Genomic DNA, 17,485 nt, shown 5'->3' on the forward strand with positions numbered 1-17,485 from the left:
TAGGATTACAGGCGTGAGCCACAGCGCCCGGCCGAAATATAAATTTTAGTAAATCTAGGATTGACTTTTCTAGTAAAACAATTTTCCTACAATGATTTAACTCTTCCCACTGGTCAGTATGATGTAAGTCTATATTTAATTTTAAATAAAAATACATACAGCAGCATTTAAATGTTTCCTCTGACATTTTCTGTAACTTGTAGGAGCTGTATAAGAAACTGAAGGTGGCTTCATGTTATGCATATAATTCACAATGCTTGCTTAGGCACACTATCACTTTATCTTCAAATGCAAGAAAAATTAACTTGGAAATTATCCTCTATGTCACTAACTGGTTTATTCAAAACCACACATGAAAATGATGTTCTTTTCCATCAAGCTACATTTAATTTCTATTTCCAAACCTGCAGATATTCACTTTGTAATATTGCATGAATTTTCACAATCAGTTTTTAAACTTTTGGAAGAATTCTAACTCCCTGATATGCTTTACTGCAATGTCCATATTTTACACTTTTATTTTGTAATAATAGACTAACAAAGTCTACTGCCAACCACTTTGGTTATCCACAGTGCATCAGACAGCCCCAAATGTGCCTGTGCCCTTGAAGTGGCCTGACCAACTCTCAGCTCACAGGCTGCCTACTGGGCCCATGAACCTGAGCCTGCATGTGGTCCTGTCCTGTGTCCTGCTGCCCTGTGCATCTCCTCTGCTCACGCACATGCTCCATCCTCTTATCGAGCTTCACTTATAAAACACAAGTTCAAAGACAAAATCATTAAGAATTTTGAGACAGTGACAGCAGAGCATTAACCAGATACTTTCTGAGAGAGGGGCCCAGTGACACTACACAGGTGACCTGTGTAGAAGCCCTACTCCCAGCTTCACTGGAATCTGCAGCTTGTCTATATCTTGGTTCTCGGGGCACCACTCCTTCCTAATCCATCCCTGAACATTAATATAAGTTAATACCCTGCAAAGTTGGAATTCTACAATTGTTGTAATTGATCCACATGGAGGTTTAAACTTTGGGTTTGGTTATCAGAAGTCTTAGTCTGTGGCTATAGCAGGTAAGGGTTTCTTTCAGGGTAGACCTGGAAGCTTTCTGCTCCCTTTCCCAGACCTTAAATGATGGCACAAAATCATGGGTAATCCATCTTTCAAAATGCAAGAAAGACATGGATTTTAATGTAACAAAATGAAAATGAGCTTTTCTTTAAAAGATGCTGCTTAAAAATGACCAAAATGGATATTTTTGTCAGTAATATATGTAAGCACATTGTACAACTTTATTAATAGAAATAATTTCCATTTTGTTATTCTAAAGAGTCTTCTATAGTGGATGGCTGAGAATACACGCTCTGATGTCAGATTCCCTGAGTGGGAATCCCAGCCCCATTTTGCTAGCTTAGTAATCACAAGAGCTCAAGCAAGACACTTACGCTCTATGATCCTCAGTTTATTCATGTAAAAGTGCAGAGAAAGTACCTGTTTATAAAATATTACCAGTACCTAGAAAATACATGTAATAAGTTAGAGAGAGTGCCTGACACTCAGTTGCATTAAGTATTTTCTAATTAGATTTGTTATGGGTTCCAGGTGTAAAAAAATATGAATACAAATATTTTTTTTAAATACACATGCTTTCTTCCCTTTTCCTGGAAAGTTGAACCATCTATAATTAACTGAAATACTAAGTCATCTCTATTCTATTTGTTGACCAGCATATTTTTTTTCAAAACTTTTCATCTCAGTAAAATTTACATGTAATGTATATGCTCTCTATCTAGCAGAGCATCTGTTTTAACAGTACATTGGGAGTTGACATGTTTATCAGTGGCTCCAATGGTTCTATATCTGGTGTTTTCCTGTGAAAGGATTTCTGAAAGTAAAATGATAATTAAGAACAAGTTAAATGATAGTCCGTAAAGGTCTAATTTTAGCAGAGACAAAAGTGCTACAACATGAATCAGGAAACCTAAAGCTGCACAAATGCTGCTGTGCAAGTTTTCCCTGTGTCAGAGACTGTTGCTGCAGGCCCAGCTGCAGTTTGGGTTCAGGCTACAGACTGCCTGGGAGCACTGTGCGTCCGGCACTGCACAGAGGTAGGTGCCTGAGTCTTCCAGCTGGGTGGCTGTGATGTGTAGGGTACCATAGAGTTCCTTAGAATTCATTGTTGAATTTAACCTTCCGTTCTGCTTTGTCCCTGAAGTCATGAAAAACAGATTGATGAGGCCGCCCCCAGGATTCTGTCGAAACCACTGCATACTGTACACGGTTGCAGAGAAATTGCACCTCAGGGTAGGGCTGGCTCCCTCCTGGACACTCAGGACCGAAGGGCTCTGCTGCACGTCCAGCCCTCTCACCCCTGCTTGGAAAGAGAAAAGCAAACACGTGTGATGTCACTGGGGAATCACTGATGCAGTTTCCAAATCTGAAACACATCCCAAGAAACAGCCTGGAGGAAGTAGGACAGTCCTGGAACTTCATGTAACTTCCCCTTCCCTGTCAGCTGTGGAACTCTCCCCAGTCCCCCACCTGGGATGGCCCCAACTCACAGCAAACCTGGAGCCACAGAAGCCCCAGCAGAGCCCCCAGTCTCCTCTCCATGGCCCCTTCCTGGTTGCTGGCGTGCCGTCTCCCCTGCTCTGGAGGATGTCACAGCTGGGTGCAGACAAACTGTTCTTACTGTCATTAGGTTCCACCAGACTCACTGAGCACCAATCACACCTGAGCTCTGTCATTCATCTTAACAGGAAGCCCCACCCACGGTGGCTGAGTGAGACTGTGCAGTCATCTCTCCAAACTTGTGAATGCGAACAGGGTGGGGGTAGGAGGCAGTATTATCAATATGTGAAGAAATAAGGGTTATTTTCTTTAAACACTTTATGTAGGAGAAGTTTGTGAGGAAACGGAATGATACGTCTGAGAAGAATCTGTGTCTCAGTTGGGTTAAGTAGAGCCTTGAAGAGTCTTAGGAAAAATGACCTGTTTCCCTAATTACATAGTTTGACAGAAAATTGGAGAAATCAGTTATATAAACATTCTGACAAAGAAAAACTATTTGATAGCATGCATTGTATACTGAAGAAGTAAATACGATTTCCTGAAATCAAGAGAGTTCTAGAAACCCATGACATATGACCACCACCTGCACAGAAAATGTTTCCATCAAGAGTTCAGTAGATTAAAAGACAAATAGGCCTCTTCCATGAAGCCTTCCCTGATAATTTCTGCCTACAGGGCCTATTGCTAATGAACTCTAAAAGCAAATATTGTCCATATGACATTACTGGATGTTTAATCACATACCACCTTGTAACATTTCATGGTTTGTTTCATGTTACTATTGTTGCGTTTCTATTGTGATCATGTCTAGGCTCCTAGTGCAAAGCACATAATAGATGCTCCATAAATGCATATTGTGTTGATGAATACATGCCATGGCCCAGATAAGTTAGGGGCAGAGGCTGAATTATGTAGTGAGAAATTAAAGCATGATGAAAACACACACAAAACAATAGGTTGTACATATGATATCCATCCTGATTTAAATTCTTCCTCTTCTCTTCTGCCCAGCCCTTTCCCCACATGCCCTGCAGGCCACACAGCTGTTCTGATCAGGCCACACATGCTGGTCAAATTAGACATTGTCCTCTCCCTTTTCACTGCCAATTTTTGTTCTTTATTTTTTCTCTTCTCTTCTGTTTATTTTTATTCCTTTTTAGTCTCAAAGATATATGAAAAGATAAGATACACTGCTATTTGGAATAATTTCTAGGTGAGTGAATTTCAGGAATTTTAGTCATAAAAGTCTATAAAAAATTGAAAACAGGTAACAGAGATGTTTTCTGTTGAGCTTCCATGTTCACAGTGCCCAGTAAACTCCAGTTTCCTTAGCCTCTGCTCAGAAAATCATCCTCACAGTGGATTTATAGAGATATGGATTTCAGCTTTCTAAGGTTTTATATAGAACCTCAGAGCTGAAAACCTGAGATGAACTTTCCACAAACACCCCCACCCCTTGCCATCTGAGATTTCACTGACTCACAAGCTCTCTGGTCTCCTCCCTCAACTGTTCAACCCTCTGGGATCTTCAGAAAAAGTTTTCACTTCTAGTAAAGCCCCTAGTGTGCCCCCTAGTGTGGAGTGCCCCCTAGTGGACTGAAACCATCAACCAAGAGCACTTGGGGCCAACTAACTTCTCAGCAGTCTCACAACCCCAACGCCATGCACTTCATCTTTTTTGAAGTGAAAACAAAATAACAGCCTAGACAGAAAGAGGGATTAAAAATAAACCAGTTGCCACTTTTAAAAGGCCATTTCATGGAAAGTAACATCTTAAAGACAATTCTCATCTTCAGCTATTCAATTGATTTTTCTGATTTAGTTCAAAATAAATCTGAAAACATTTCTTGAAGTATTATTATAATTTATTAGCTCTTAAGAATATATAAGCAAGGATGAGGAGGGGAAGATCAAGATGGCGGACAAGAAACACCACCAGAAAGAGTGTCTCTGCAGAAAAGACAGATTCTAGCAGAAATTAGAAAAAAGAAGCAAGAAGGTGAGCATACAGCAGATGAGGGCTGGAAGGAGGGGTACCTGAGACCCCGGGAGACTCCACGGAAGGAGGCTGTGGAGGAGAACTGGAAGCTGGGACCACTGGAGCAGCCCAGAGACCAGCGGGAAGGGTAGGTGGATAAATCACCTTTCCCCTCCCCTGCATTTGAACTGCTGGTGGGCTCCCCAGCGGGTGGAGAAACCTGCAGACACCAGTCCAGAGACAGCCGCCGCCAGCTAGCAGTGAGCCTGCAGTGGACACGGCACCAGACTCCCAACTCCCTCCAGGCACCTCCGTGACCTGAGCCACGTGGCAGGCACCATATTGCCTCCTCCTCCCCTCCACCGTCCCTACCCGAGGCTGCCCAGAGAGACAATACAGCCACCAGCCAGAGGCACCTCCAGGGAAAGGGACCTTCCCTTTTGGAACCCTACAGCTGACTAAGGGGAACTCAGACTGTGAGCTCCCTACCTGCCAGCCCTCCCAGGTCCTGCTGGCACGGTGTTCCCAGGAGAACAGTGCCGACTCAGAAGCTGAGAGACACAGACACAGCTTGGGCTCCCTGTGGGTGAATTGAGACCAGAACTCCTCTCCCTGGTGGGGATACAGTTTGAACTCTGGTACCCAGAGGTCGGACCTGCAGACCAGATCCCCTGCACCGAGGTCTAGCATTGCCCGGGGCACAGAAGGGATATTTGAGAACAGCTTGCTGAGGTGTGTGTGCCTCCAGGGGCAGATCAGCATCCTAGAGGGCAACCCTCCCACCAAAGGGAGGCCGTGCACCCAGCCCAGGCGGCGTTTCTGCGCAGGGAACCTCCCCATCGGCATCACAATCCGGGGAGGCCAGGTGGCGTGTGGTCTGGCCTGCTGGCAGAGGCCCAGGAGTAGCTGCAGAGTTGGGGAGGGTGGAAAGAAGCAAGGCCTGCTCCAGACTGCGGGTCTCAGACAGCCCCACCCCGACAAGCAGACTTTCTGGCTGAGCGGGACCATTCCAGCCCCGCCCTGACAGCTTTTCCTGGAAGCAGAGAAGAGAACTTTGACCACTGCTAACAGCATTGGTGTTGCCTGAGGGCAGGCTTACCCAACCCAGCTCTGCCCAGAACAAGAGCTGATAACAGGACACAAAAACAACAGCATAGCCTGTTCCTCCAAGCAAGCGCCACCTACTGACAGGGACGGCATCCTGCACAGCCTTATCACGGCACCCACTGACTCATTATACAGGGAGTGGTCGAATCTTACCCACAGACACCACATAACGGCTCAGAAACTAAACAAGGAGTTTGAATACCCAAACAAAAACCTAAAGGAAAGAAACAACAACTGATTGACATGGGAAGAAATCAGCGAAGGAACTCAGGAAATATGAAGAACCAAACGGAAAACACACCCCCAAAGAGGAGCACCAGCCCCCTAGAAGCGGACACCAACCAAAATCAGGCAACCAAAATGACAGAAGAGGAATTTCGTATGTGGATCATAAGAACACTCACTGAGCTGCAACAACAACTCAATAACCAACACAAAGAAACCACAAAAAGCCTCCAGGACCTAGAACAAAAGTTCACTAAAGAAATAGACACAATGAGGAAAAGTTTAACTGAACTCCTGGAAATGAAGAATCAATTCAGGTAACTAAAAAATACAGTGGAAAGTCTCAAGAACAGGGTAGATCAAACAGAAGAAAGAATCTCAGAGATTGAAGATAACATCCTCCAACCAAATAAAACCATCACAGAGATAGAGCAGAGAAACAAGAGAAAAGAGCAAAGCCTACAAGAGATGTGGGATTATGTGAAGAAACCTAATGTGAGGGTCATAGGCTTACCAGAAGGGGAAGAGGACAACACCCAAGGATTGGACAAGCTATTTGAAGATATAATAGAGGAAAATTTCCCAGGCCTTGCTCAAAATCTCGATATACAAGTTCAAGAAGCTCAGAGGACCCCTGGGAGATTCAACACAAACAGGAAGATGTCACGACATGCAGTCATCAGACTGACCAAAATATCAACTAGAGAGGCTCTTCTAAGAGCTGTAAGACGAAAGAAGCAAGTGACATACAAGGGAAAGCCAATTCGAATAACACCAGACTTCTCTAATGAGACTTCACAAGCAAGGAGAGACTGGGGCCCCATTCTCACTCTTTTGAAACCAAACAATGCCCAGCCTAGAATCTTATTCCCTGCAAAACTAAGCTTCATATATGAAGGAGAAATAAAGACATTCTCAGACAAGCAAAGTCTCAGAGAATTCACCAAGACAAGACCAGCCCTACAAGAAGTACTCAAAACAGTGTTATGCACGGAACACCATAATAAAAACTCACGAATATAAAAACAACCAAAACCCAAAGATTTAAGGCCAGATAATACAATGGCTCAAGAGAGAAAAAGCAACAACATCCAACCCAACAGAATGAACAGTAATCTACCTTACATATCAGTTCTCTCAATAAATGTGAATGGCTTAAACTCTCCACTCAAGAGACATAGGCTGGCTGAATGGATAAGAAAATACAGGCCGAGTCTATGCTGTCTTCAGGAAACACATCTAACCTGCAAGGATGCATATAGACTAAAAGTAAAAGGGTGGAGATCAGTATTCCAGGCAAGTGGAAGCCAAAATAAGGCTGGCGTGGCAGTTCTAATTTCAGACAATTTAGTTTTTAAACCAACAAAAGTAGTGAAAGACAAAGAGGGTCATTATATAATGGTGAAGGGCACACTTCAACAAGAAGAGATAACAATTTTAAATATATATGCACCCAACTTAGGTGCACCCAGTTTCAGAAAGCAAACCTTACTGGATCTAAGCAAATGGATTAATAGCAACTCCATAATCACCGGAGATTTCAAAACCCCACTGACCGCACGAGACAGATCCTCCAAACAGAAAATTAATAAAGAAATAATGGACTTAAACAAAACCTTAGAACAACTGGGTCTGACTGACATCTACAGGACATTCTACCCAAAATCCACTGAATATACGTTCTTCTCATCAGCTCACGGGACATTCTCTAAGATTGATCATATCCTACGACACAAAGTAAATCTTAGGAAATTTAAAAAAATAGAAATCATACCATGTACCTTCTCAGATCACAGTGGAATAAAAGTAGAAATCAACCCTAACAGAAACTCACATTTCTACACAAAAACGTGGAAATTAAACAACCTCCTACTAAATGATTACTTCATAAATGAAGAAATTAAGATGGAAATAAAAAAATTCTATACTCCTATACTGCTGGTGGGACTGCAAATTAGTTCAACCTCTGTGGAAAGCAATATGGAGATACCTTAAAGCGATACAAGTGAATCTACCATTTGATCCAGCAATCCCATTGCTGGGCATCTACCCAAAAGATCCAATGACACTCTACAAAAAAGACACCTGCACTCGAATGTTTATAGCAGCACAATTCATAATTGCAAGGCTGTGGAAACAGTCCAAGTGTCCATCAATCCAAGAATGGATTAATAAAATGTGGTATATGTATACCATGGAGTACTATTCAGCTCTAAGAAACAATGGTGACATAGCACATCTTATATTTTCCTGGTTAGAGCTGGAACCCATACTATTAAGTGAAGTTTCCCAAGAATGAAAAAACAAGCACCACATATGCTCACCAGCAAATTGGTATTAACTGAACAGCACCTAAGTGGTCACATAGGTAATACAGTAATAGGGTATTGGGCAGGTGGGAGGGGGTAGGGGGGTGGGTATATACACACATAATGAGTGAAATGTGCACCATCTGGGGGATGGTTATGATGGAGACTCAGACTTATGGGGGGAGGGGGGGAAATGGGCATTTATTGAAACCTTAAAATCTGTACCCCCATAATATGCCGAAATAAAAAAAAATAAAATAAAAAATAAAATGTGGTATATGTATACCATGGATTACTAATCAGCTCTAAGAAACAATGGTGATATAGCACATCTTATATTTTCCTGGTTAGAGCTGGAACCCATACTATTAAGTGAAGTTTCCCAAGAATGGAAAAATAAGCACCACATATACTCACCAGCAAATTGGTATTAACTGAACAGCACCTAAGTGGTCACATAGGTACTGCAGTAATAGGGCATTGGGCAGGTGGGAGGGGGGTGGGTATATACATATATAATGAGTGAGATGTGCACCATCTGGGAGATGGTCATGCTGGAGACTCAGACTTGTGGGGGGAGGGGGGAAATGGGCATTTATTGAAACCTTAAAATCTGTACCCCCATAATATGCCGAAATAAAAAAAAAAAGAATATATAAGCAAGGATGAGACACTAGTTTACTGTCTATGGAAGAGACAAAAATACACATAAGTATAATAAAATCAAGGAGTAGGACCCTAAGAGGAGTGTAAAATAAAAGTTATGACACCAGAGGCAGGAGAAATACTTCTATATGGGATGGTTAGACAAAAACTTGTAAGGAAGGTGGTCAATTTCTCCTTTCTTCCTTTTTTTTATAAGAATAGAAAATATAGATAAACCAAATTATTAAACATAATAAAACTTTCCATACAGACTAAAACCCCCTTTGACTACCACTCCCCGTTCCAATCCTTTCATCATTCATTGCCCTAATTTTTCTCCATCTTAATCAATTTGGAGTTGATGTTTCTAGGCATTTTACTATAAATTTATCTGCATATGCCAAATGTGAAACAACAGAATACATACATATATACAGTATTTTGCTTATAGGTTCTTTTGTAGTACAAAATGGTATATTTATTGCATATTTTTCTGCCTCTTGCTTTATAAACTCAATAATAAATCTCAAACATGTTATTATAACATATATTCTGCTGCATTGTATTCCACATTATGGATACCCTCTATATACTGGCCTTCCCTTCTCAATGAACTGTTAGGATATCGGGGGTCTTTTTAACTATGAAATACAACACTGCAATAAACTTTTTTTGAGCATACTGCTTTGCTCTCACATGTCCATGTTTCCTAGGAGCTGAGACTAGGAGGAGGTGAAGGAACGATCTATGTGGCTAGCAGGGAAAAGCACTCCCAGCAGAGAGGAGTGGGAGAAAGGCTCTGATGAAGAAGGGAGCAAACTCATGCTCCAATTATTGTGTTGGATGGTTTCCCTTCTTATTTCTTTTCCTAATATGTGCTGGAGCTGTAGTTTAGCAGCACATTTGATAAACTCTCTCTCAAATTACTGGGTGATATATATAGGTGGTATATAATTTCTTCCAGCTAGCCACGGAGGTAATTTTAAAGACAGTAAATCAGCTTGAGGAACAGTACACTCACAGAGAAGAAGTGGAATATAGATGGAAAAAATGTTGTAGAATATAAAAAGCATATAAAAGGAGCATATAAAAAGATACAGGTATGTGTGTGAGAGACAGATTTAAGGAAACTCATCATAAGAACAGAAATACACTTTATATTTTCTAGATCAGTAGAGAAAAAAGAAAATTTTACCAATGCAACAGAAAACAGACCAGAAAAAAAGAAAGAAAAATCCAAGCAATATCAAAAATTAGAAATGAGTCCAAGTATATCAGTAATCAAAACATATATAAAAAATTATATGATTGAATCAAAATTTAAAATCTTGCTACATACTATTTAAGAGACAAACTGAAAACAACCAGGAAAGATGAGCATATATAAATAGGATGAGATTCTTCCTGCTGCCCCTGTATGGAAAAATGGCAACCTCCCCCCTTATCCATTTATCTACTCCCCTATCCACCACACCCACTAAAAAGAACTTCCAAAACCATGTCAACTTTTTTTTTCTTCTTTTAAATGTCAATTCTCCTGATGGGGCAGTAAAGGAGGAGTCCAAGAAGAGAATAGCAAGTTTATCAGCCAAACTGGCTCCTGCAAAGGTGAGGTCTAAGACAAGACAAAAAAAAGACACAAGTTTTAAAAAAATCAATATTTAGATAAACAAGAGAATTGAGAAAGAAAGGAAAACTGGCAGAGACAAAACACCAAGAGGATATTAAGAATTAGCTATAAAAAAGGGTTTTTTCCTAAAAAACAGGAAATTCCATACCCTGATATTGCATAGGAAAATGAAGCCAAATCTGAATAATGCTTATTACCTTTGATATCAGTGGTCCCTCTACCTCTTTTCTTTTATAATTTGTATTATTTTATGATCTATTTATAAATACACATTTCTGGTTACTCTAGAAATATACTTAACAAAAAGTAGAAAATCCTAATCATCAAAATTATATGTAATCATCCTCTGTATGATTAGCTCAATGAAGGCTTCAATTGACTTGTTTATGAACTTCACATTTATTTTTTGGAAGATTATTATGGGCTGAATTGTATAACCCAAAATTTATATATTGAAGCCCTAACCCTTAGTACCTCAGAATAGGACTGTATCTAGAAATCAGGCCTCTAAAGTGGTAGTTAAGGTAAAATGGGGTTGTTGAGATGGACTCTAATCCAATATGACTGAGGTTCTTATAAGAGGTGGAAGTTGGGACACAGACAGATGCACATACAAAGGAAAGATCATTTGAGGACTCAGCAAGAAAGCAGCCATCTGCAAGCCAATGAGAGAGGCTTCAAAATAAACTAAACCTGCCAACACCTTGGTCTTGGACTTCTAGCCTGCAGAACTCTGAGAAAACAAGTTTATGCTGTTTAAGTTACCTAGTCTATGGGTATTATGTTATGGCAGTCCTAGAAAACTAAAACAAGTATGAATTTTAATATCCTATTATATGAAACAAACCACAAAAATCAGTTGGGAATCATAACTGTACATATAAAATGTCAATATTTTAACAATGTACCTTTTACACTCATGTATTTTAGTGCATTTGTTTCCTAAATAAAAGTGCTTCTTTATCTTAGATATCCTCATATGGATTGTATGTGGAGGTTTAGTAATCCTAACAACACACGGTCACTGTGCTTTTAGATTGGAAATTTGTATTGGATGTGTTGTATATTCAATATTAAATAATAAATTAGTGAAATTTTATTCATAGTTTACCTAACAAACTTTGATATTTTAATATTCCCCTTTTATAGCAAAGTGCCTCCAAATCTTAAACTTGAAGTTTTCTGGAAAAATTGTTGAGAGAAGATTACAATTACATGACTTACAAATCTTAAGAGCCTGTAGCAACAATTACCTAACAATTGTTCATAGTATCTGTATACCACTTTCCAAGTAAAAATGAATACATCAAAGTGCTAGTATGTGTAATTTATATTAAATATTTTTCTACACAAATCATAGGATATTAAATTAAGTCTCAACTCTAAGGAGAGTCAATTGACTTTGTCAAGAAAGCAAACTCCAGGGTGGACAGCTACTGCTGTAACGGAAGGCCACAACAGATCAAACTATAATTCAGCTATCTACAGTTTGAGAGATACCTGAAATTCTGCTAAGTAGCATCAAGAATATCAGATATTGAGTTTTTATTGGCAAAATTAGTGACATGCTAAAGCATAGTAAATGTTAGAAATGGGTCTTTATTTTTTATATATATTTTTTTACTCTCTTTGGGCGTTTCCCTGTTATTATATATTTTTTATATTATTTCATAATATTAAGGGGGTACAAATGTTTTTGCTACATGGATACCTTGTATAATGCGTAAGTTGGGGCTTTTAGTGTGCCCATCACTAAAATAGAATAGTGCTCATTGTTCCTAATAGGTAAGTTTTTACCCCTCGCCCCCCTTCCGCTCTTCTCCCTTCTTGGTTTCCAATATCCTTTACATTTTTTTGTGCCCATGTGTGCCCATTTTTTAGCTCCCAATTCTTAGAAAGTACATGTGGTATTTGTTTTTCCAGTCCTGAGATACTTCACTTACCATATGTTCTCCAGTTCCATCCAAGTTGCTGCAAAAGACATTTCATTCCTTTTTATGGCTGAGTAGTACTCCATGGTGTATGTGTGTGTGTATATATATATATATATCACATTTTTTTAATCCACTCATGAATTGATGGGCAAAAATGGTTGATTCCACATCCTTGCAATTGTGAATTGTGCTGCAATAAACATTTGAATGCAGGTATCTGTTTTTATAAAATGACTTCCTTTGTGTAAATACCCAGTAGTGGGATTATGGGATCAAATGGTAAGTCTACATGTATTTCTTTGAGAAATCTTCATACTGTTTTCTATAGAAGTTGTACTAATTTGCAGTCCCACCAATAGTGTATAAGCATTCCTTCCTCTCTGCATCCAAGCCAGCATCTGTTGTTCTTTGATTTTTTTAATGCTGGCCAGTTTGACAGGGGTAAAGTGATATCTCATTATGGCTTTTATTTGCATTTCCCTGATGATTAGAGTGATGTTGAGCATTTTTTCATATGTTTATTGGCCATTTGTCTATATTCTTTTGAAAAAATTCTGTTCCTGCCTTTGGCTCATTTTTTAATGAGGTTGTTTTTTTCTTGATGATTTGTTTGAGTTCTTTATAGATTCTGGATATTAGCTCTTTGTCAGACATATAGTTTGTGAATATTTTTTCCCATTCTGTAGGTTGTCTAGCTACTCTGCTGATTATTCCTGTGCTGTGCAGAAGCTTTTTAATAAAAGCCATATATTACAAACCCACAGCCAACATCATACTAATGAAGAAAAGTTGAAAGCATTCTCACTAAGAACTGGAACAAGACAAAGGTATCCACTGTCACCACTTCTATTCAACATAGTACTGGAATTCCTAGCCAGAGCAATCAGGCAAGAAAAGAAATAAAGGGTAACCAAATCGGGAAAGAGGAGGTCAAACTATCCCCATTCGTTGATGATATGATCTTGTATCTAGAAAACTAGAAAGAGTCAGCAAAAGTTATAATGATTAAAGCTAGAAATTAAGTCTCAACTTACTATCCTTTTCTCAGCAAACTAAAAAAATGTCTGCATGGGAGACCAGCATGTTTGGATCAACATCAAGTGGACCGACTGAAATTCCTACATTGCAAATGTGGTTGCTGGATTAGTAAAATAAAGTCTTTGGTCTCCATCCAAATCTTACTTGCTAATTTTTAGTTATTTCACAGGCTTACTCTGAACTTCATCCTTTATTCCTATCAAGTTTTTTTCTATAAAATTTTAAACTGAATCTAAGGCAAAGATAGGATTGCATCCCACATTCATTAACTGTCAAAAACTAACAGGTGGGCTTTTTTATAGTTGTGGATTTTAGCAACTAAGATAGTGGTATCAACTGGTTAAGGGCTACATTTTATCAGTGAACATTTTCTAGGTCACTGATTCATCATTATGTTTTGCAAAAAAAATGTGAATAGTATATGACTGTGCATTTATAGTCTATTTATCAAATACTAGAACATACATTTTTGTGATAAAAAATTTTAAAATGTTCATAAAATTCTGTATCCCTATTACCTAAAAATGTCCATGGCATGTTATAGTTAATTAAAATGTTAAATAGATAAATACATGAATGACTAAATAGAGGTTACTTTACCACCTGTAAAAAAAAAAAAAAAAACCAGAAAAGAAAATCCTAAGACTCCACCAAAAGACTCCAAGAATTGATAAATAAATTCAGCAAAGTCTCAGGTTACAAAATCAATGTATACAAATCAGGAACATTTCTAAATTCTATTATAATAACAGTTAATCTGAGAGTCAAATCAAGGACTCAATACCATTTATAATAGCTACAAAGAAAATAAAATACCTAGGAATATAATTAATTAAGGAACTGAAAGGTCCCTACAAGGAAAACTACAAAAACACTGTTGAAAGAAATCATAGATGACATAAACAAATGAAAAATATCTCATGCTCATAGATTGGTAGAATCAACATTATTAAAATGTACATACTGCCCAAAGTAACATAATGCTTTATGGTAGGAAATTTCTCATAATTATAGAATAAACATAGAGTACAGTAAATAAAACAATAAATAAATCAATCAAGTAAGCCAACTACTTTCTTATCTCAGGCAGATCTGGGATACAGAGATGAAAGATATTCTTTAGTTGTTTGTGGTCCTCAGTGCATGTATAAATCTGGTTCATCAAGAGAAAGAAACCACATAGTAATTTTTTTTTTTTGAAGTAAAGAAAAGGGTGGACTTTAATCTTTATTTACAGGACACTGCAAGATATGAAATTTCACATAGAAATAAGAACCCCCTCAGAGGACAGGCTTCATATAGTATGTACAGTTTGGAACTGTTCAAGTATAGTTTCATCGTAAAAAGTGCTACAATAACCACATTTAAAAAGAGTTCTTAGTAGAGAAATAGTAAGACAAACTTATACCAAACAGTACACGACAGTTTTATGCCTCAACTGTACAATCTCAAAGTTAAAGGTCCCAGGATTCCCATCCTGAACTTGGAAGGTATAGCCTTCAGAGGTAGTTTCTGGCACTACATTTTGATCTTCCTCTTCCTCTACAGAGAAATACTTCTCAATCAAGTTTAATGAAGCCTTGTAAACAGATTCATTTTCATGGTTTTGTAAAGCTTCAATTTTGTCCAAGCCTCCACATTCTTCAATCATTATACTAAGTTTTTCAGTTTCACCTAGTTTCTCAGCAGCCTGAAAGATATTTGAAATGGCATCTAGAATAACCAGAATAATTTTGGTATCTTTCGCAGTTAAGAGGTTCATCAATGGTTCTATTATGCCACAATGAACAAGGTATACAATCTGTTCAACTGTTCCACCACTTGTATAGTTGGTCACAGCCCATACAGCTTCCTTTTGTGTCTTAAAGTCTGCCTTAGAGAGAACACCAACAAGGAATGGGACTAATCCATGATTCATAACTTGCTGTATCTGGTCCTGACGGCCAGCTGTGATATTTGACATTGTCCATGTAGCTTCCTTCTGAATATTGGTTTTGGGGTTGGTCAGCAGGCTGGGAAAGACGGCAAGTGCTCCTGCATCAATCACAACCTGAGTCTGTTCATCTGTCCCAGTGACAATATTCCCTATGGCTCTTAGTGCAGGAGTCACAATTGGCAATTCAGTAGCTCCTAGAAGCTTCACAAGTTGGGGCACAACTCCTGTTTTCACAACCATTTCAATCCTTTCATTTGGACCATCAGTAAGGTAGGAAATAGCCCAGCAGGTATCTGCTAATACTTCTGGGTCATCGTGATGCAAGAGACGCACTAATGTAGGAAGTATCTGTTCAACAGCATCTAACGGTGGTGCAGGATTCTTGTTGCGACAAAGGTTTGAAAGTGTCCAGGTAAGATTACGTAAGTAACCACATGCTAAAGATGACATATCAGGAACAGCCAGAAGAGCCAACAGGGGGTCAACTGCACCATACTTGATAACCAAGTCTCGGAAAACTGAACCATCACCTGCAATGTTTCCTAGAGCCCATACAGCTTGTTCACTGATGTGAGGATGGGGAGATGCCAACAGAGAAATGAATGCTGGGATAGCACCTCCATCTACCACAGCCTTGGTCTGTTCTGATGTCCCAGAAGCTATGTTAGTGAGCGCCCAAGCAGACTCAAACTGAATGGGACTACAATCAGTTCTGCCCAAGAAGGACACAAATTTTGGAATCAAACCAGCTCGAATTATATTGTCTATGGGGGGCTGTTTTTCTCTAGAAAGTAGTTTCCTGGCAGCTTGAGTAGCTTGGAGCTGGCTTTCCACATTGTTGCTATTTATGCCTTTGACAATGTCATCAACAGACCAATTTACAGTGCCCTGGTTGTTGCGGTTTTCCTGCAGTGGAGAAGTAGCATCATCAGGAAACGAGCTTACATTTCTCCTTTTCAACATCTGGTCATCCTTCTTAGCTTTTCTCAACTCCACATTAACTTCTATTCGGCGCCGCCTCATTTCTGTACTGTCTTTTCCCTTGTTCTTGAATCTGTTAAGTCGGGCAGCTGGTGAATTAGCATTCTCGTTGGTGGACATGGTTTGAGACAAAAGGAGAAAGCTGCACAGCGAGCACAAGCTTCCACAGGAGGCGGTACGGGAACTTAAGAGGTTGTGAGTCGGCTGCCCTAGAAACGTCCACAGGAGCTGAGCCTGAAGACCGTGTGGCTCCGAAACCACATAGTAATTTTAACCAGGAAATTTTACCATAAAGAATTATGAACTATAACAGGGGATTAAAGTAAAATGGAATGGATAACTCTGAAGCATACAGGAATAGCAGATATAGGGCACAACCACTACCACTAGGACTGGAACAAAAGGCCTAGGGAAGAAGCCCCCAGGACTGAGACCTAGAGCTTGTTGGAAAAGGCACAGATGGGGCTCACTAGATGACAAAACAGTCATTGTGGTGTTGTATCAGCAGAACTGGAAATCCACCCTCTAGCAATAGCCAGAAAAAGATCCACTAGGATGCTAGAAAAAGCTGTTCACAGGGTGGTGCCTCACTGGAGATGCTCTTATACAGAACAACCCAAAAATAGGGATCCTAGAGGAACCTCTGTTCACTGCAGGAACCTGGTGCAGGTGCACTGCATGAGCTGGACACTGGAGAAGCCTCCAGGCTGCTGAAACTTGTCCAGTGAGCACAAAGAAACCAGAAAGCAAACATTTTCTTCCTGTATCCTCTTCTGACAAAGCTTAACATTGTGCCAACCAGCAAAGGAAAATAGTTGAAGGCCCCAGATCCATCTTCGCACAACAGGAAAAGGATGAATTTGGAACTGAGAGTCAATAAATTGATCCACTCTTTCAACTACTCAGCCTCTATATGCAACTTTCTACACACATTTAAAACACATACAAGACAATTCTATATTTCTACCTACTTTGAGATACAGAAATCCTTCTTGCAAGTGGAGAACTTCTCACCTTTCCCCACAATGAGGAGACATACAGCCCCAAAGGTCATTGTCTTCATCACTGGTTATATTGATAACTCTTCAAATTCAGTTAGAGTCCTTCTGAAAATTCTGTTATCTACACTCTTA

At 39.4% G+C, this 17,485-nt stretch overlaps 1 pseudogene across 1 annotated transcript; it reads right to left on the reverse strand.

Annotated features, from left to right (window-relative positions):
* Positions 1-14,631: 14,631 nt before the first annotated feature.
* On the reverse strand, positions 14,632-16,602 carry LOC142871494 (importin subunit alpha-1 pseudogene; annotated as a pseudogene). The gene has a single exon (XR_012919756.1). The product of XR_012919756.1 is annotated as an importin subunit alpha-1 pseudogene (transcript).
* Positions 16,603-17,485: the final 883 nt, after the last annotated feature.

Source organism: Microcebus murinus, chromosome 6 (genome assembly GCF_040939455.1).
Source record: "Microcebus murinus isolate Inina chromosome 6, M.murinus_Inina_mat1.0, whole genome shotgun sequence".
Lineage (NCBI taxonomy): Eukaryota > Metazoa > Chordata > Mammalia > Primates > Cheirogaleidae > Microcebus > Microcebus murinus.